General features: G+C 43.2%; 1 protein-coding gene across 4 annotated transcripts in view; it reads right to left on the reverse strand.

Annotated features, from left to right (window-relative positions):
- CREB5 (cAMP responsive element binding protein 5) overlaps positions 1 to 20308 on the reverse strand; it is a 394423-nt gene that overhangs the window by 225357 nt on the left and 148758 nt on the right. The gene's annotated exons all lie outside the window — the stretch shown is intronic.

A 20308-nucleotide genomic window follows, 5' to 3' on the forward strand; every position in this document is an offset into this window, starting at 1 on the left:
TCCACTTTCTGGAAGAGCTTCCATGGCTTCTAACTTGTCCCCTTACCATTTCTGAAGGCAAAGTGGAAGCAAGAAGTGACTGTCGTTTAGTTCCTAGGAAGAGCTGAACTTCCCCCACATAGGTTTCTAAGAAGTTATCACATGACTTACCAAATCAACAAATGTTGTCTGAGTATTATAAGCAGAGTACCACACAAGCCACTGTGAAAGGTGAGGCTTGGGAGGGAAGGAGAGAGAAAAACCCATCGAACATGTGCCTGGTCTAAGGTGGAAGCGTTGGAAAGGAGAAGCCAAGAAGATTCCTGAATTTGAAGCCTGGCTGCTTGAAGGGCTGGTATTAAACATGAGCAAAAAAGAAACTGCCTTGTGACTTCAAGCTTCAAAGGAAGCCCTGGGAACCATGAAGAGGAAATATGACGTCCTTTGGCTGTTGCTCTTTCCTTACTAAGGCATGACTCTGGGGACACAGGACAGGGACATTGTGAGGAAAATCCAGTGGTTATCCTGAGGTAAAAGGAGACTTCTCAGTTGAGGCTACACGGTGCTCATTTCCATTAAAACAAGAATACATGATTCAGTATTTCCTCAGAAGTTCAATGATCATACAAAAGATTCACTTTGATCATCTGAAAAGTATTAAAGCCTTTCTAAATTAACTACACACACACAGACTCTTACCTCTAACCACTCACTGAGCTGGTATTTGGGGGGCAGTAATAATAGTTAATGTCACTGAGGCCATACTACGTGCCAGGTAATTTTCATCCATTACCTTACTGAATCATCACAACCTTGGATGACAATATTATCCTCATTTAAACAGATGAGGGAACAGAGGCACTGAGGGATTAAGTGTAACTTGCCCAAGGTCAAGGTAACTTGAGTTTGAATTTAGGTTTTATGACGTCAAAACTCATGTCCCTTATTGCCACATATACTGCCTCTCCTCTTACTGCAGCAACAAGGGACTTAAGACGAGACAAAGGAGGTGACTACAGAGATCGTAGAAGGAGCTGAGGTAGTCTATCTGCAAAGTGAGGCCTTTAACACGCAAGCCTCACACCCCTGTTCTCTTTCTGCTCCTTCCTGAGTTGAATAAACGTGGTCACGTAGAGGAAAAAAGTTATGTGAGTACTCACCCCCTAAGTGCGCTAACTCTAGATATCACAGAATATTTTTCATCTTCATGATTACTTATTTATAATGAAAAAGGCCAAGAAAGAAAATGACATCCTACATTAAAAGTGGCCATTAGTATACCTGGGATTTGTGCATTCATTCTTTGTGAATTTCAACAACAAAAGACCCATAAACATAAAATGAGCCTTTTAGTGATAAAGATGCTGAAGTGGTTAGGGGTGAGGTGTCTGCAAGCTACTTTGAAATGCTTCAAAAGATGGATTAATGTATGAATAGAGGGACAGATAAATGTATAAATATATGACAAAGCACGTATAGTGAAATGGAATACGAGAATCTAGATGGTGATTCTTTAAGCTTCTTATATTTGAAAATGTTCACAACAGAATGTCAGGGGGCAAGGTGACCACAGAGTGAGGCTCACATTTCTGGGCTGCTGGTTTCCCAACACACACTTGAGTTTTAGAAACTGGACAGGTGAGAAGAGAGAAACTACATCCAGGGTCAGAAAGCCAGCACGACCCAATAATTACATGCCCCTTCCAGGGAAAACAGCAGCTTGGAGAACAACTCCTTGACTACTTCGAGCCCAGATTCACAATCTTGAGAATGGCTCTCGGGCCACGAGGAAACAACTAAATAGCAGAGGCAAGGAGAAGATGCAGGATTTCAACTTCACTGCACATTGTGGCACAGGCAGAGCTGGCAATGAGATTTGGAACAGTAAACGGTCCTTTTTGGAAGGCTCGTCTAGCCTCAGAAAAAAATAGGTCCTTGATCAATGTTTGTCAAATGAAAAAATAACTGAATTAATGAAAATATTTTGTTGAAGGGTAGTAAAGAAGATAAAAACACTTATTTATTTAGAGAAAGTGTGCTCATGTGCAAAGGCCGGGGTGGTGCAGGGAGCAGAGGAAGAAGGAATCTTAAGCAGGCTCCATGCACAGTGCAGAGCCCAATGCAGGTCTCAATCCCATGACCCTGAGACCATGACCCGAGCTAAAACCAAGAGTTGGGCGCTAAAGCAACTGAACCACCCAGGCACCCCAAAGATAAAAACACTTACGCGGCTCATTATCTCTCTTATTAATCTCTTAATTTAACGAGGGAACTCTGCATATACATGATGTCTCTTTCCAACCCTTCTATACCCACATGTATAGTGAAAACACACTTTCACTCATACAGTCCTGCGTATTATGTAAAGTGCTAGGTGTTGTTGGAGATACATAAATGAATACACCACAATCTTTGTTTTAAGGACTTAAAGCCTAGAGAAACAGATGAACACCAGGTAGCTATAATATAAGGTCTGATACAGTTAAGTGCCATGAAAAACAGAGATCCCATCTAGTTTTGTTAAGGTCTGGCTTTACAATACGGTTCCTACATACTATATTCAAGTCACCATTCAAGTCAAGAAACATCACTGCCCTACAGGTAATGGCCCCATCCTAGAGAAGTTCTGATCTAGGACATCAGAGGCCAAAACTTGAACTCTGTACTACAAATCAGAGCCCTCTGGAGAACCTAAGGCCATTTCTCTATTTTTATCAGAAGGGTGGAATTATCCTTTTGTGTCAAGAATTGGGGATTTCACAGAGGGATCGGGAGGCCTGCCCTAAACAGCCCTGGAGTCCTGATCTGGATTGAAGTGGCCCCGTAGCACCCTTAGGTGCACTAACTAACGAAACCGGATATGTGCTGGTGAAACCAGATGACGGAAAACCAGTTGGGGAGCTGGATGGGGAAAAGACGAACTCCGTGCCTGTGAAGAAATTTTAGGCATTGAAAAGGAGGTAATGTTTTCCACCAAAGGGTATCCAGTTGGAGACTGGTCTGAGCTGGCTCTTGTTTTATAACCTCTCGACACATGTGTGTAGTCAAGGCTGAATTTAAAACCTATACTGTGAACCTTAGGAAAATAAACCACATTAAACAAGCACAAATTGAAAATATTACACAAGAGATTTCACAGGAAATTGGTCCAAATTTAGCCTCGCTCTTTATGTATTTAAGCCTCTTATTCGTCACTTAGAACTTTATATCAGGATTTTAATATGAGTCTGCCCTCCCCTCCCGCCCCCCTCCCGATCCGCCTCCACAATGGCCTGCTTAGTTTTACAAAACTGATTTTTTTTTTTAACTCCCAAAGAATCCTGCTACCTTTGGCCTGCTCTTTCAGTGCTCATTAACACATGGCCCAAAACGGTACACGGAGGACGCACAGCGCCGACGGCTAGCTGAGGTTAACGTATACCCAGACAACCCACCACGGGCCCAAGGCAGGCTTCACTGCTCCCCCAAAGTTTGTGACTCGTGCAAGAAGCGCTCTGCGCAGACTCAGACACGAATTTCACTTAAAAGATGACAGCAGTCATGACAAAGGTGATCAGCAGCAAACCATTTCTTTCAGTCCAAGAATTCTCTCACACTGCTTTCCTTTCTTCCACAGATTTTCGTGTTTTTAAATTTGTTGTATTTTCTTCAAGTCTCCTCAAGTCCCTTTTTTGGGAATAAAGCCAAATATAGATAAATAACTGAATATTTAGAAACCTATGAATTTAACAATCCACCTTTTACAATAACATTTGAGGTGATCCTGTTATTGGGGTTGATGACGCGCTGAGAGGCTCACTGCCAGGAGCAATGGCTGGACCGCTCTGTCCACTCCAGCTCTGGTCTTTTCCCATCAGGAATGCCCTGTGCGGGTGCTGCCAGACACTCTAGACGGAAGCCCTTCTGAGCCAGGCAGTTGCCAGGTGGGAAAAATGATGCCAAACCAGAGGCAGTTTTGTGGCATGGACAAACACGCCCCGAGGCCACCTTGGGGTGTCCCATTCTTGCCCACTTGTTGCTACCAGCCAGAATGTGATTATCACTGAAGTTTGCTTACCAGCCACTTTTCAGAAGACTTAGGGAATTAAAACTTACTTTGTATTTAGGCTGGATTTTTAAAAGTGATTTCAAAGTCTGAGATTCATGATGACTCCCTACTTTTCTTTATCATGCCAAAGGAAAAACGCTTGCCGGTGAATGTTATTCAATTATCCTGACGCTGTTTCTTCACCCTTATTGTTCTCTACTTCTTATGAAACCGAGAAAGCTACGAAAGGACAGAATAAGCCATGTGAAGGATTCAACGTTAGATCTCAGCTGGGGAGAGGGGGGGTTGTCAGAGGGCTGGCAGGGACAATTACTCTGTTGCTTTTACTGGGCTGAACCGCAGGACGTTTCTTTGTGGTTATTATTATTCTATGAAAATTATAAGAACATCCTGGATCCCTCCCAGAGTTCTGAGCTGCTCTGCGGAACTCCGTTTCCTCCCCTTCTCTGCCTGCCTGAGCCGCCACCATGCTCACCTATGGGGCTATCATCCGGACTCGGCACTCCGGCACTCCGAGAGAGAAACATGTGTTTGGAAAATGCCCAACCAGAGTTCTAACCAATAAGGATGGAGACTGCAAACAGCATGAGCTTTGGGAGGTGTCACTTCACATCAACTCAGTGGTTTGGCTGGGGGAATTGCTTCGGTTTTCTGGCTTATTAAAAACACTAAAGAAATCAAGGTGGCATCGTGATTTGATGAGACCATTAGGGAAAAGAAAACCCAGAATCACTCTGGATCCAAAAACACAAAGTTCCTAAGAGGTGAGAATTCCAACAAAAAGCTACTAAGGGCGGGGTGGGGAGTGGGCAAGAAGAGGGCTTTGTATCTATTATACTGAGGTGTGAACAGTCTTCCCTGATGGAAAACATGGAATTTTATAACATTCAAAGTAAGTGTTAGTCTAGTCCCACTTTTACAGGTGTCTGTAGCCTGCAGACCCCTACTCCACGGCAGCCTCACACAGGTATATGTCTACTTGCTTTTAACACCCTCCCGCTTGGGCTTTCGCTCTGGGTGGTCATCTCATCCCCCCTCGCCCCCCAACACAATTCTGGCGGTGGGCTTTATTGGATTTCTCGGAGCATTAGGTTTCTCAGAGCATATAAACTCCAGCATTTTTCCTTTAAATCACTCAGAGCCAGAGAAGGAGGCAGAAGGATGCTTCAAAAAGAATTAAGAAAAGTGAACAGATCAAAAGAACAGTGCTGTCACATAAGCTACTTCCTTTTTCAAAAACATGTACTAGGAGAACAGCAGCTAAAACCCTGATCAGTCATGAAAATGAGCACCAGCCTGCTGGCTGAGAGGCTAAAAGGAATTAGTCTGAAGACACACACACACACACACACACACACACACACACACAAAACCCATCACCCTCGTCTGTCCTTCTTCCAACCAGTTGGTGGTACCCTGGCCTTCAATGTTCAGAGAATGTCATCAGCTGCTAAAAATTTCTGGAAGGCTGGGTTTAAAAGCCCCCACACCTATGTGCAATGCTGATCTCTCATTCATTGCAAATTACGGGGGTAGACAGCTTAATCGACAAAAAGTGCATCCTTCAGAATCTAGCAGAGACCACTGCGCAGAGTAAACACGGCTAAAGAAAATCCCCACTCCCTTCCATTTACTTCAAAGTGGGTTTTTATGGCTGTGTAGGTTTGCAGCCCATGTACCATGCATCTCTAATGACATCCTTCACCAGAAGATATTAATGGTGGATCTGTTTGATTTAGAGCAGGCTTCTTCATTCCCTTTCTGCACAAACGGAGAACTGGGGGTATCCCACAAAACAGGTCCCAACTCAAAATACCAGTTCTCCAGAGTAGTGGTATTTTTATTCTTAGTTGGCGTTTTTTTCTCTTAATGTTTGTATCTGCACATCTGGTGCAGCTGAATAAAAGGAGAATAAAGTGATAGACTTTTCTTTTTTTTTTAACCACAATTCTGTTGGTGAAGCAAACAGGTCCATAATTACATGAAGACACATGTATTGGTTTCCTAGGACTGTTGTAACAAATTGCCACAGACTGGGTGGTTTAAAAACAACAGGAATTTATTCCCTCAGAGTTCTGGAGGGTATTTGTCTGAAACTGAGGTGTCAGCAGGTTTGGTTCCTTCTGGAAGCTCGGAGGGAGAATCTATTCCATGGCTCTCGCCTAGCTTCCGGCTGTTGCTGGCAAACCTTGTCTCTCCCTGGCTTGCAACTGCACCACTCCAATCCCCGCCTCTGCTGTCACACGGCCCTTCCCCTGTGTCTTCACATGACTTTCTGCTAAGGACACCAGTCACTGGGTTTAGGGCCTACCCTGATCCAGTATGACCTCATCTTAACTCGATGACATCTGCAAAGATCCTATTTCCAAATAAGGTCACATTCAGAGGTGGGGGTGGGGGTTAAGACTTCAACAGATCTTCTGGGGGACACTATGGTAGCTAAAGATAGAAATCACTGAGTCTTGCCTAGGACACAGGACCTGTGAAAGGGGAAGAAGTCAGGGACTGTCTTCTAGGGATGCCAAGTGGCAGAGTTCAGGCCAGATTGTGGGAAAGGTGAGGTTGTGAAGAGAAAAAAAAAATAATAGTGAAATCTTGGACAGCTCAACTGTAACGGCGCAAGAAAGAAGTCTGCAGATGGAAGACGGAGGGTGAGGCCCCCGCGTCTGAGGCCCTCCGTTCATGACGGTGCCTCTCCAGGCCGCTGGGTCTCCGCGCCTCAGACCTTGTGATCCCACACGTTAACGTATCCTGCTGGAACACTGAATTGAAACAATACGATTTCCTTTGTTGTTGTTGTTCTACCTTTTCCTGAGAGATTAAAATGTACAAATTCCCATGAAGGCTTTATGTCTTCCTTTTGACAATTTTCTTCCCTCCCAACCAGTTGCTGAAAGTTCTTTCATGTTTTACTTTACCCCCATCACTCTGGAAACCACGGCTGGTGTCCGCAATGCCATTTCTTTTCCACAATAGTGATGGTATCACTTCTTCTCCAGGAAGCTGGTCTTCAACGTGGTACCTATGTGAACATGCCCCCAAATCCATTTTTTCTCTCATAGTACATAAAGAGTAAAGGATCTCCTAATTCTATACTGTTCGACCTTTTTTCTTTCTGCAGGAGTCTTTATTCAAAGAAATGATTAGGTAGAAACGCAACTAGGTGAAAAAATGTGGAGCTGCTCTGGGTGAAGGGGTACCTGGGAGATGCGGTGCCTGCCTACCTGGCCAATCGATTCTAGGTGCTTCTGTTCTAATAACTCATCTTCATAACATGCACGTAAACATCACATTATAATGTCTGTTAGAGTAGGCAGTCAGCTTTTCATTGTTGTTTTTTTTTTAATGAAAAATCTCTGTGCAGCTGAGAAAACAACTATTTTCCTGGTGTCGTCATATGCCAGACTGTGATGTCACCTCTCCTCCCTTGGGGTCGGCCAGCTAATGTGACTGTCGTTTCTGATGGTGCCTAGTTCTGTTTGGAAGCTCCCTGAAAACTCACCACACACCCCATTCTGGAATGATGAATAAAACTTGCAAGCTCTTTTCATTGCTTGACTGTAGAAAAGGACCTAAAATTAAGTCAATGAATGGAGAGACAGCGTTCAATAGAGAAACATCGGACCCATCACTATGAAAACCAATTTAAAAATGCTACTTCAGAAAACTCCCACCTTCCCAGAGAAATCCATTATTAAAACACGAGGGATCAAATGCTTTCTACAGAAATATCCTTAAAATAAGCATCTCCTCTGGTAAGACTTGGTACAACAGGATCTTGGAATAAAAAAGGTAACAATGGGACTTTATTAAGGACTGACAGAAACAATACACTCCACACAGCTTTGTAAAGGTTTGTGAAGTTTGCCACTGAAAACGAACAAATTAAGGTCCCACCTTTATTGAACTCCATGCCAATGAAGACCATGTCCCTGGTCTTTCTCTCCCCTAAATCCCTAAAACAAAGGACAAATGAAAAAGCAGCAGTCCTACCCTAGCAGGAAACCTTACGAGGACAAACTTTACTACGATGAAGAAAGTGCTGGATTTCTTTTTCTTTACAGTACTATTTTGCCATCTTTTATGAAAACCCAGACAGGAATGCTCCTTTGTAAAATTTTCCCTCTAAATAGTTTTCCTACATATAATGTCCAGGATCACAAATCCCTGGAAATCACTGCAGTGAAACTTACTTGCTTCTTATTCACACAGGGGCGTTCACCCGAGGAGCCCATTTAATGATGTGTTATACCAGAAGTCACTTTTCAATGCCTAGGACAGGGGAGGGGATTACTGTTCCTCACCTCATTGGGGCACAACATCTGGGAGAAGGTGTGTACCCAGTTGCTTCCATTCCTGACCTACTGAGGAGTATTTATTACACAGACATGGCATCCCCCACCTGCCCAGCAAGGTCGCCCGGGTCTTCCCTCACCCTGCCTAGGAATCTTGGTTGGCTTTGGGATGGAAGGCAGACTGTTTGGGTGTCTGGAGAAACAAAGCTGACATTTACTCAGTTGTGTCGGGTCTGACGTGTCGAATGGAAGCTGTTGGGGATTTTTTCTTCTTCTGAATCAGCAGTTTTTGGGAGGCTCTTGAGGGGTCTGAATCAGCAGCTCTTGCTACAGCCACTGTACGTGCAAGAGGTTAAGGGGAAGGGACAGACACCCCACTTGAGGGCGTGTGCTGTTCTCTTTAAGTGCCCTCAGGCCTGTGACTGGTACAGACGTTGGCAAGGAACCAATGAAGTCTTATGGGAAAAATAACGTCTGGAAGAACATCTTGTCATGCTCTTCTTACTTTAATGACTGGGCGAGCCTTTTGCCAGGCACAGATTCTGTTGGGAGTGCTCTACTCGTTCAAAATACCTGGCCACATTCTACCTGCAATCCCTAAGGGGGGTATGCGGGATGCCCACGGCACAGGTGTTCCAGACGGATACGGCAAAGGGGAAAGGAAACCATACAGAATCTGGAATCTGGAGTTTCCACGCAAGGAGTGAAAACAAATCGGGAGAAAACAACGTTAGGTTTGTGACGATTCTGCGTCCTAAACGAGCTCGCCGCTTTTCCGTTGGGTGTTTCTCCTGCTCTTCCACATTTTCCTCTCGTACCATTTCCAACCCAGCCTCTAACTGAAGACTCAACTCGTTATTTATTTTTCTATTTTTAATTAAAGGAACACAGCAGCATGAAGTGAACTCTCATCTCCCGACATGAGAAAAACCAAAAATTCCTCATCCAAAAAAAAAAAAAAAGTTTTCTGAGCACGGGTGCTCATTCCTGCTGGGTTTGTATCTGATGAACTTTTCATTCAATTTGAAGCTCAATGTGTACGAAACCCAATGAAGTGAACCAAGAGAAGGACGTCGTCCAAACATGTTGAAGCACTTGTGGGTGATTGCTTGGTCCTTTGTGCGCTACAGCTCCTGTGAAAAGCCTCTGTCTCAGGCAGGCTCCAAACTGCCAACTCAATGAAGCAAATAATAATTATTCCTAATGGCACTAATAATTATGGAACGGGGTGGACCCAATATAAGGTTCGTTGTCTGTGGCTTCGGTGGGGCAGCCAAAGTTTCACACACTCTTTTTATAAAAATTTCTCTCCCTCTCTGTTTCTCTCTTTCTGTCTCCCCCTCCCTCCCTCTGTCTCTCTGTCTCTCCTTCTCTTTCTTTCCCACACACAAACACAGACACACACATATTTGCCAAAAGAGATCTGGACAAACTCACTCCTCTAGTTTCCTGCAAAGTGCTTGGCTACAGAGTTAAATTAAATAAATAGCAGCTATCCACACAATGAGGGTGGATTGGGACATGTCTAGTAATTGACACCTCTCTCTCTCTCTTTTTCTCTCTCTCATTTTTCTTTTAGTTAAAAGTTTTAAACTTTCTCCAATTCCAGACTTTTAGCCAGAGCCATAGTCAAATGGCAGACATGAATAACTTGATGTATCCTCCTTTCTTTCTAGGGGAGACAGGGAGAAAAGAGGGAGGGAAGGAGGGACAGAGAAAGGAGAGAAAGTCGGGGTTCTAGATGGGTACCCTCATACCCCCACTCTACTGGGACTATAAATTGGAATCTCTGGGTAAATCAAAGCCTTCTTTGGTGAAGCCCCAAGCCCATGGTTAGTATCACAGCCAATTTTCTATGAAGTATTCACCCTCCTCCTCACAGGGAGGGAATCACCACCTGAGCTGATTCTCCCTCCCCTGCTCTCAGATTTGGCTGTCGCCACCCTCCAGGGACATCAGCATTAGCACCTAAGTATCTCATCCCACATGCCAATGATGTCAAGGTGTCAGAGAAATAAAAAGTGGCTCCTCCTGAAAACATAATCCATCAACCAAATGGTCGTTTTCTAGATAATGAGGAAATTGTTTCAATTTTCTGAAAATTAGGTAAAGGGGCTAATGTGAATCTACATGAGTTTGTTTTTTTGTTTTGTTTTGTTTTTGTTTTTGTTTTTTTAATCTTCTTATACTTGTCAGTCACTGGGGCTATTCTTTAAAAGTGGTTCCAAGGTGCTGGTACAGTTTATTGTCATGTAAGGGGGAGATGGTAGGGACATTCAGGGCATTATGAAAACCCATGATATGTAGAATATACAGAATACACCCCGAAGAATTCTTCAAGGGTTTGGATAAGATAATATACTTGTCAAATGGCCTAAATTATGGTCCAGTAAAGCAAAACATTATAAAATGAATGTACACACACACACACACTTTTCATTTGGATATAACTGGATGTTAAAATTCCCCCCTCTCCTTTAACAGTGTACAGTTTAGTTGGGATTATTTTTATTTTTTTAAAGATTTTATCTTTAAGTAATCTCTATATCCAACAGTAGGGCTCGAACTCACAACCCCGAGATCAAGAGTCATATGCTCCACCAACTGAGACAACCAGGTGCCCCATTCTTAAATTCATTCTTCCAATGTTTTAAAGAGGCTATAATTTGGAATATGCATCTATAAAGCTGTATTTTTGTTTTGTTTTGTCATTAAAAATATACCTTGACTCAGCATAGGGTTATAGGAAGACTTTAGAGGTAGACTTTGGTTTCACTGAATTTACAGGTTCATCAAAATGGCTCCATTCAAACTATCCAAACAATACTGAAATGGTAGCAGCCTCTATTTCTCTTTAATCTAACAACTTATACTTTATCTCTTTAGATACTCAGTTTAAGCAAGACGCTGGGAAAAGTGAGAGGATATGTCATGCTACGCAGTGATCCCGGAGAGTCTGCCAAATGCTTGGCCCCCAGCCCCTACAGATTCTGAGAACACCACTGTGCATTTAATAAATGTTCAGTGGCTTGGTGACTTGATGATGGGTGTCTCCTGTTGCACTTGTCATTATGATTATTGTGTCAAAAATGTTTCCGGGTTTTCTGGACTGAAAATAACAGATTTGAGGTCAGCTGTGAAGTGCTGTGCATTTGGTTTGTGAATTACCGTATCTGAACCAATATACGATAGGTCTGTGGTTATTGGGGAAGTCATTTCTGGCATTTCAAAGATGTTTGGGGGCCATCTGTTCTCTGCAAAGTTCTCCAACCCTGCAAAAGCAACCCAAGCACATGCCGGCGTGTCTCTACCCCACACTCACAAGGGTCCTATCATTTTACAGACTTTACCGGCCTATTCACCAGCCCAAATGCACTTTGCCAAAGGGGGTGAAACTATAAAACTCCAAATTCTTTTAAACGTGTCTGGTACCATTAAGAATGTTTATTACTCTACAGGAATTTCACGTTAATATTTACCAAAAGTACAACATACAAGGCAAATAGATTACTAGACTGTCTACTAAATTTGAACGTATCTATTTTATGGAATTTCTGCTTCCACAATCCGTATCAGCCAAGCAGTGTTTTAGTAGAGTGTTAGTCATGGTAAAGAAACAAACTTGTTCCTAAGAGCTAGAAGAGGGCACTTATTGGACAATCTAGTTTAATTCTTTCTTTTTATGAGATGGAAAAGTAGGGCCCAGAGACGTCACGGGGTGTTTTCAAAGAACTTGTGAGTAGTAGAATCAGAACCGCCAGCCATGGCTTTCGGTCTCCAGCAATGGCTTTGCCCTGTGCCTCACTGAAATGGAATTCCATCTGGATGTAACTGAAACTTAATATCAAGGATTCCCTTTATATCCAAAATCCAAGACCAAATTAGATGTTTGTTTATGTGTTATTCTCATCCCACCAAAGGCAAAACGTCCACAGAATTTATGTAATCTTTAACTCAATCTTCATTAGAAAGAATATAAAAAATGATGGTAGAGAAAATCATTTGATCTGATATTATGAAAAATATACATGAGAGAACCTATTGAATCATTTATCTTTTGAATCCCAAGATATCCAATTATATAAATACTTGGTATATGCAACGGGCACCATGGGCTATCTGCACGTTCCTAGAATAGTCCCCTCTTAATTCAGAAAATACTTGTCAATCAGTTCAGATGAGAGTTAGTCATGCTTTAGGAGACATACAGTACTTGAGAATATGAAAAGCACAATATGATCAGAAACGTCCACCGAGACACTGCCACGTTAGTTGGAATGCTCCGTCTTCAAAAGACCAAAGTGTCCTCCCAGTTACAAAGGACCAGACCTGCTTTATCAGATTCATTTCTCCTAACACGCTTACCTTGCAGAGCACTGCAAAAACTAATCATTTCCCCATGTTAATACCCCTTTTGGCATTCACCAAGGAATGACTACACTTAGCCACGGACTCTCTTTAAACACCACCCATGTAAACCGACAGTGGTGAGCCAGCTAGGCATCCATGTTTCTGGTCCTGAAAACAGGAAATACTAAGCCAATCCCCATTAGAAACTACTACAAGTACAGAGAGGTACAGTTAATTATTGCATTTTGTATTATGGGAAACATATATCCTCAGCCCCCATTGTCTAGTTATTTGGTGCCCTATCCAAGGCTTGCCTCTAGGAAGACACTAAATATTGATATAAGCTAAAGCCCTATGTTTCAAGTCTTCCACAAAGTAACCCCCCAAATGATAATAATGACAGAAAAGAAGACAGTGAATTGCATTTTCCCACAGAGCTGCTTCTGGCAAGATCATTGTACAGGTTTCTTGCATTGGACTTGTTTCATATTTTTCACTATCGTGCTGTTGTTTGGGTGTTTTTCTTGTTAGAACTCCAACAGTAAGATACGTTTAGCAAAGTGACAATAAAAGAAAAATTTATTGATAAGATTAGTGCAAAGGAGGAAACTACACATAGCCATGCCTGTAGCACTATCCCCCCAAAGAACCTGCCTTGCCAAGTAGTTTTCAAAATTAAACTTGTTATAAAAATCATGACCTTTTTACTACTTAATAGGACTCAGGATTTTCTAGTGATACTCCCCTCCCCCCTTTTTACAGTTGAAGAAACCAAACACTGGGGAAGTCAAGTTCATTTAGACCTGTGGAACAGTGCAGTGTAGGTGGCCTGGCTTCTAGTTCTGGCTCTTACCATTCATTATTAGTATGACTTGGGGCAAGTCACGTAATCTCTGAACCTCACTCTACTCAAATGTAAAATGGGTACGTTCATTATAAAATTATTGTTCTTCACTCAGGAGTTGAGCCTGGAAATCAGATCTCTCTGGCTGCCTATGTTGGGACTCCTCTATTCGACTGCACTGGCCTCCTCCTCCCAAGCATTCCCAAGCCCTATTCTGATCTCATCCACAGCGGGACGGGAACACATCCGTGAGCACATAACCTAGAACTCTTACCACACTCAGTTCCTGGAAGAAAACAAACCAAAAGGGAAAATAAATTTGAGACAGAAAAGAAGCACTGCATTAGAAGTTTGCTGCTGGGACTGACTTGCAAAGCTGGTTAACCTTTTCATATACAGATGAAGGACCTGATGCCCAGGGAAGTGGAGCACTTGGCCAAGGCTGAAAACCCTATAAATGGCAGAGCCTGGACTATCTGAAACCTATGACCTCTGAAATCATGGCCAGTACTTTCCCAAGACTCTCCTCTGATCTAACACAGTTTAGCTCTGAGCAAGCTCTTGCTCTCCAGGCATATCTTTTCAATATGCTAGAGAAAAGAGCAGTTGTCTAGATTTACAATGGACACAAACCGAATGATCCTGGGCTATTTGCTCTAGAAGCAGACCCTCATCGGTGCCTATCTGCTTCTAAAAATGGGGTGGGGGGAGATACACATGGAGAGACTTATTCTGGAACTTTGTGAGCAGGGCTTCTGTTCGTAAGACCCGGAAATGAAATCCTCCTCCAAGAGGAGGTCACAGGCAAAGTCTCCTATCGGCAGCAGGAATCAGAATAAGTCTGGAAGTCATACTTCATCTGCGCCAGGAATAGGGGTCTTCCTTCAGACCAAGAAACCAAATGTGGAGTAACCAAATGGTTGAAAAAAGAGCAGTCACTCTCTGTGGTGACTTTGTTTTCTTACAAATGAAGGCATTTGGCCAGTTGGTTTCTCCCAGGAGAGACCAACTCTGTGCCTCTGTGCGCTCCAGATAGTCCCTGTATCCCTTCTTTAGGGGCCAGGGACCTCCTGGAGGACTGAAGCAGCTACTGGCAGCTCAAGGTGTCTCCCTCTGCCCTTAACCACCCTGCAGGTGTGTGAAAGCACAGAAACTCTTGACACTGGAACCAGACAGACTGAACATTATTCAAGCCCTGTGGGTAGATGATTCTCCCAAATCATCAGCCAAGCTCATGTGTCTTGCACAGCACTGGAATAGCTATGCATAGGAGTAGAGGGAAAGCATGTGCTTTGTAGTCCAACAGACTTAACTCAAAACTCTGCTCATCTCACTGGCTGAACGATGTTGGACAAGTTACTCCTCTTCTTTGAGCAACAAAACTGGAGCAAATAATGTCTGCGTCTCTGGGCTCTTGGACAATGATAGGAAACCAAATGCAATGCTAGATCAGTGCCTGGCACCTAGTAGATGTTGGATAAATGTCAGCTTCCTTGTCTTCCTTATCAGCCTGATAACTGAGAGCTTTTCTAACAAAAAGTTTGAGCCATTGAGGAGTGACCTCCAAGCTTCTCTTCCAACTACACTAGCTGTTTATGGGCTGTATGCTTGTGTACTCCCCAGATTCATATGTTGAAGCCCTAGCCCCCCATGTGATGGTATTAGGAGGTGGGGCCTTGGGAAGTAACTGGGTTTAGATGAAGTCATGAGGGTGGAGTTCCCATAATGGGATTAGTGTCCTTATAAGAGGATGAAATACCAGAATTTACTAACTCTTTCACCCCCTCCCCACCCCCACCAAGCATAAAAAGGCCAGGCGAGCACACAGCAAGATGGCAGTTGTCTGCAAGACAGGAGAAGGGTCCTCACCAAGAATCACATCTGCTGACCAAGGTCCTTGACCTTGTACCTTCAAGCCTCCAGAACTGCGAGAAATACATGTCTGTTGTATAAGCCACCGGGTCTGTGGTATTTTGTTTTATCCCTCCAAAGTGACCAAGATACCAGCCTTGCTGTGTTCCAGTGAGGAGCTGTAGCACCAAGATGCACAAAGCTTGCCTGAGGAATCCCAGGCAAGAGCCAGATTCAGAGACAAGAGCAAGGATGTTTTTCTGCTTCTTGGAATACGCAGCCATGTGCTCTGGTGTTCTGGCTCTGCCCCCTTCATCTGGCCACAATACCATGTGGTATTACAACTTCTGAATGTTAAGAAACCTTATATTTCCTCAAGTATCAGTACTTAATTTTTCGTTCCACACATAAAACTCTGTGAGTGGAAGGCTGCTGGCCCCCTTGTCAGAGGTAATTTCTCAAGGCTCTGCATGGGATTTAACGGGAGCCATATGGTTAAGTCCATCAACCCTCCCAGAAAGCATCCCCCTGAAGGGCCCTCATAAATGTTCTCGGGGTTGTGAAAGATCCAGCAACTTTCTAACAATAAAGCAATGTTCATAGCCATGATACTCAGCAAAACACAAAGCAGGAAGTAATGGCTTCTCTTCTGAATTCCTCAAGGGGGTCTTCAAGCTATCCTGGCAAAGGGCTGTGGGCCAGTGACAACCTGGGACCTGCTGGTCTGCTGCCTCCAGCAGAAAGAAGGCTGGCCTGGATGTCACTGGCATCAGCCTGTGGTGGGCAGTGACAGTCTTAAACACGCTCAGTTCAAGAAAGCTCTTAATAGTGATTTTTCACACCAACGCACCAACACACCAAGAGAGGATGAAGCACAGAAAGGGTGAGAAGAGGCACAATTTATGATGAGTACTGGCTTCTCTTCATTTTTACATAAAACAAGATTTCCTTTTATGGCATTTTATATAAATTTCTGGCTAAGTATTAGGTCTATACTGCCTGGGTACAACCCCATGCAAATAGGGTTTATGACATCACGTGGACATGGACACCTATGTGCCAGGAATATAAGTGATGTAAAATCAAGGAGGAATTTCATACATACATGGCTTTATAGATGCATGCTGGTGACCATATTTTCAAGTTTCCTGATATCTTCACTAGAATATTCCACAATGAGCCAGATAGCTTCTGTCCAAATATGAGCCTTGGGAGGAACACTTGTATATTTTGATATTAGGCATAGAACATTTCTGTATTGTAAACTATTGCAATCGAATAATTTTCACCAATCACCTCGCAAGCTTGCTTATTTGCCCAAATCCCTACAGAGGACTAAATTTGTAGAACATTTTGAATACAAAAAGAATACAGGAAGGAAATGTGTGGAGTACAGTGGCAGCGCCTCCCACAATCTAACAGAATTCTCTACTCATGTTCACCCTCGCGGATATCCACATTCCATGCTATCTTGATTGCATGAAGAATTACTGAGCCTGAATTACCTGCTCACACTTACTCCATAAAGAGAAATTGGCTTCTCTAGGAAAGCTGGGATCTATTAAGACTACAGCCACCTCCTCAACTGCTTATCGGCTCCTACAAAAACGTCTCATGTGGAGAGAGACAGAGAAAAAGAGAGAGTAAGAGACAGAGAAAGGGAATTTACGCGACCACTACATGCTCATCTACCATTTTCCCAGGTTCTGCTGACTTAATCCTGAATTAATGAGCCTGTTACACGATATCTAATAAAAATGACTGCAATAGAGATACTGCTTGGAATCTGCCACATATTTGGTCCAAGGCTGAATCGATTTCATCTATATTTAACACATACTTGTTTTCTGTCTCACTTGTCTCCCCCACAGCCCATGGCTCAACTCTTTTTTTTTTTTCCCCCATCTGGAAAACTTATCTCCTAAAATGCTACCATCAATCAGCCAAAGACACTCTTCCCGACACAGCGTCTGCCAGTCTGACTAAGCCCAAGTAGACTCTAGTTTGGGGATGCCTCCCACACTCTCTAGTGCCGTGTGTTTTTCTAGCCTGCCTAACCACACGAGTGCAATTTGGGATATTTATACTTACCTCCAGTTTCTATTGGGATAACAGCATTACTTTGACAGAACCGGGCATAGGGCATGGTGGGGGGGGGTGATATGGGATGGCACGGAAGATGCCTGTGTTACTTATCTACCTACTTTTACATTTGTTTCTTTGAATTTTTGCATTTCTACCCATTTTGGTCTACATTGGCTCAGTGTCTGCTCAAAAAGTATGAAAATCAAATGCTTACAAAAATGCATACATTTAGTCCCCAAAAATCTTACCCGAACAACAGTGCTGTTCCCATTTCCAAGCCCTTCCTTGTCCACATCACTACTAATACATTCAAGCCTCTAAGCTTAAATACAGCATGAAAGAAGGGGCAGAAAAGAAAGCAAAAGTAAGGTTGGCAGCAGAAGCCAAGCACCGTGAGAAGGGAAGGAAAAAGGGGGAGCAGGAGACAGGCGGCCCCCTCCCTCTCCCACAAAGTTCCAGTCGTGAACACACCCACTGGCCACAGCAAAAAGCACTGTGCGTGGGCACAGGTGGGTCCCAGCCTCCCTGCCTGGATGCAGCTTAAGCGCTGAGCCTGAATGAAGACTTTCATTGCTGTTTGCTGTTTTTGTTGGCCAGTAGCCATGGCAAACATTTGCAGGTGGCTTGGCCAGATTTTGACACTTAAATATTTGAGGTTGTGATAAAAATCAGAATATTACTACAATATGGTTCTGTGCAGTCTCAAAAAAAAAAAAAAACTATCTGCAATTTCAAATGCTCATTTAAAGACACAGTCTCCAGAGGGAACTCATGTTTTAAAATAAGTACTCATTTCCTCTTTGCTGGGAGAAATAAAAGAGTCAACCATCCCCAAATGTTACCACCTAGAGTTTCATTCTGAATCCACTGGTGAGATGGGTTGGGTTGTTCCTTGCTGAGCCCCCACAGCCATCCGGGCAAGGTTTTGGATGGGTCACATGGAGAAAATGGAAATGACAGGATGTGTGGGTTGGAATCAACATGGTAAGCACGACAGGGAAGGATCTGAAGAAAAGAAACAGCCTCCCTCAAGCCTGGCAATGAGACAGAGTCCCCAAAGTGACAATTATCTCCTAGAACACACCAGGAGAGACATACAACACCCCAGGATTGGGAGTAAATGAGAAGATGGAGTGGGTTGGGAGGTCACATGTACCAGAGAAACACTCCCACCCATCCAGGCACAGTGACACAGCCTAGAAATGTCACCCGACTGTACAGCCCTGGGCCAGCTGGGTAAATTATTGACAGAGTCAACACCCATCTTAGAATTGAGTGCTAACCCTTAAAAAATTGTTTCACAAAAACCAGCATTGTACTAACAATGGTGGAATACTAAGGGCCTCCAAGAGGGTAGCTGGGGTGGGGGTGAGGGAGAGGCAGGAGAACTCCAGGGGGGAAGGAATGTTATAAAACTGCTAGTAAACTCTAACACATTTTATGTTTTTTTCCCCTTGAAAGAAAAATAAAATAATTATAATTAGCTGGCCTAACTGTGAATTGTCTGCCCAAAGCCAAACCACGAGAGGGAAGGAGTCCCTTGAGATTTAGACGCTGTCTTAAAAGAACCCACCCCACCCTCTTAGCATATTATAGATTCTTGCTTTAGATGGTGGCAATATTTGCTCCCATAGTCATTTAAAAAGAAAAGAAATATTTAACAGGGATCCTAGCTAACTTAGTATTGACTTCTTCCAACAAAGCCAGGCATTCAAAAGGCCAGATTAATATTCTGTTTCTTAAATGGGAAACCAAATGTACCCATGACAGACTCACAAAACAGTCACTGCCCACAGCTCTCATTTGTTAAAATGGGTCTTCACAAATCACAACCCATCTGGTAAGCTGAGAAACATGAGAGATAAGGCGCCCTCCTTCTAAGGCATTCTAAGGAGGAATAAGCCAATGTTGTTCCTAGTGCTTACTCTTGGATCTGAAATTCCTACAGGAATTAAAAACAAAGGGGGATACTAGCTGGCTCAGTCAGTAAAGCATGTGACTCTCGGACTTGGGGTTGTGAGTTCAAGCCCCACGTTGGGTGTAGAGATTACTTAAAAATAAAATCTTAAAAACAGAAAACAAAAACAAAGGGGGAAAGACACACTGGCAAACTGTGGTTCAGCTTCTAGTGGTTTTTTTTTTTTTTTAATCACAATCTCCAATATTCAACTGAATAGTCACACTGAATTCTGAGGCACATACCAAACACCGCAAGCTCCCTTTCCTATTTTAAAGAGAGAATTCTGGGAACATACAGCAAGCAGTTCTCAGCTTCCAGCAATATAAATTTATCAGAGCTCTTTGGCTTAAGTTACTACCTTTTCTTCCTAAGAACCTGACTGCTCTTAAATCTTTTATTTCCTCTTCACTCTGCTCTTGTGAAGGTGGAAAGAAGACACACCACCATTATCCTGAAGATAAGGAAGCAGGCCAGAGATTCTGCATTTCTGAGAAGCTCGTGGGTCATGCCCAAGCTTCAGGTCCTCAGACCACACTCTGTATGGCCAAGGGCTAGAGCTGTCGCCTGAGACTCAGAAGTGAAAATCCCATAATACAGAGCGTCTGGGATTCTGACAGGACCTTTCTACCAATTTTGCTCCATAGCGCAGTACTGGTTTTTTTTTTTTTTTTTACATAAATGAGAAGGAAAGGACTTGCTTTGTTTTGTTTTGTTTTGTCTACTCCAGGAATGAGCCTGGAAATACAGAGGAAGGGGAGAGCTAATAAAGAGGTATTAACAAGCAAAAGAAGCAAGGAAGAATCATCAGAGGAAGGAGGACTGGAAATGAACGAAAGACCCAGGGGATGGGCTCAGCAGATCTTAGGAAAAAGGGGATACACTGTGTTGGGGAGAAA

The sequence above is a fragment of the Ursus americanus genome, chromosome 3 (assembly GCF_024610735.1).
Source record: "Ursus americanus isolate L20-20 chromosome 3, mUrsAme1.1.p, whole genome shotgun sequence".
Classification (NCBI taxonomy): domain Eukaryota; kingdom Metazoa; phylum Chordata; class Mammalia; order Carnivora; family Ursidae; genus Ursus; species Ursus americanus.